The sequence below is a fragment of the Arachis ipaensis genome, chromosome B2, assembly GCF_059453495.1.
Source record: "Arachis ipaensis isolate K30076 ecotype BB chromosome B2, ASM5945349v1, whole genome shotgun sequence".
In the NCBI taxonomy this organism is placed as follows: Eukaryota; Viridiplantae; Streptophyta; class Magnoliopsida; order Fabales; family Fabaceae; genus Arachis; species Arachis ipaensis.
The window spans coordinates 83587543-83589212 of NC_142437.1; the positions used below are offsets into that span (position 1 = coordinate 83587543).

Sequence of the window (1670 nt, forward strand, 5' to 3'; positions counted from 1 at the left end):
AAGCATGTCAAAAGGACACTTTTTGGTCAGTTGCTTGTATCTCTCCCAAGCTTCATAGAGGGATTCACCTTCCTTCTGTCTGAAGGTCTAAACATCCACTCTAAGCTTGCTCAGCTTTTGAGGAGGAAAGAACTTGGCTAAGAAAGCTGTGACCAGCTTGTCCCAAGAGTTCAGGCTATCCCTGGGTTGAGAGTCCAACCACACTCTAGCTCTGTCTCTTACAGCAAAAGGGAAAAGCATAAGCCTGTAGACTTCAGGATCTACTCCATTAGTCTTAACAGTATCACATATCTGCAAGAATTCAGTTAAGAACTGAAAAGGATCTTCAGATGGAAGTCCATGAAACTTGTAGTTCTGCTGCATCAGAGAAACTAATTGAGGTTTCAGCTCAAAGTTGTTTGCTCCAATGGCAGGAATGGAGATGCTTCTTCCATGTAAAGTGGAATTTGGTGCAGTAAAGTCACCAAGCATTCTCCTTGCATTATTGTTGTTGGGTTCGACTGCCATCTCCTTTACTTGTTCAAAATTTTCAATAAGGTTGTCTCTGGATTGTTGTAATTTAGCTTCTCTTAGTTTCCTCTTCAGAGTCCTTTCAGGTTCTGAATCAGCTTCAACAAGAATGCCTTTTTCCTTGTTCCTGCTCATAAGAAAGAGAAGAGAACAAGAAAAGAAGAGGAATCCTCTATGTCACAGTAAAGAGGTTCTTTATTGTTAGTAGAAGAAGAAAAGGAATAGGGGTGAAGAAGAATGAAGAATCCAAACACAAGGGTAAGGATAGGAGCAGTGATGTGAGATGAAGAGAAGTGTTAGTAGATGAATATATAATTAGAAGGAGATGAGGGAGAAGGATTTTCGAAAATTATTTTTGAAAAAGAGTTAGTGATTTTCGAAAATAGTTTTTGAAAAAGGTTAGTGATTTTTCGAAAATTTGAAATCAACAATTAAAATAATTAGTTAAAAAAAAAGAAATTTTGAAAAAGAGGGAAGATATTTTCGAAAATTAGAGAGAGAGAGAGTTAGTTAGGTAGTTTTGAAAAAGATAAGAAACAAACAAAAAGTTAGTTAGTTAGTTGAAACAACTTTGAAAATCAATTTTTAAAAGATAAGAAGATAAGAAGTTAGAAAAGATATTTTAAAATCAAATTTTGAAAAAGATAAGATAAGAAGATATTTTTGAAAAGATATGATTTAAATTAGTTTTTGAAAAAGATTTGATTTGTAAAATCACAATTAATGACTTGATTCACAAGAAATCACAAGATATGATTCTAGAACTCAAAGTTTGAATCTTTCTTAACAAGCAAGTAACAAACTTGAAATTTTTGAATCAAAACATTAATTGATGATGTTATTTTCGAAAATTATGAGATAAAATTAAGAAAAAGATTTTTGAAAAATATTTTTAAAATTTTCGAAAATAACTAAGAAAAATGAAAAAGATTTGATTTTTGAAAAAGATTTTGAAAAAGATAAGATTTTTAAATTGAAAATTTGATTTGACTCATAAAAACAACTAGATTTTAAAAATTTTTTAAAAAGTCAAATCTAATTTTCGAAATTTTTGAGAAAAAGGGAAAGATATATTTTTGATTTTTGAATTTTTAATGATGAGAGAGAAAAACATGAAAATGATGCAATGCATGAAAATTTTTAGATCAAAACAATGAATG

The 1670-nt window shown here is 30.6% G+C and overlaps 1 non-coding gene across 1 annotated transcript; it reads left to right on the forward strand.

Annotated features, from left to right (window-relative positions):
* LOC148574641 (small nucleolar RNA R71) lies at nt 1-108 on the forward strand. The gene has a single exon (XR_015906682.1). It is a non-coding gene; the product is annotated as a small nucleolar RNA R71 (small nucleolar RNA).
* Nucleotides 109-1670: the final 1562 nt, after the last annotated feature.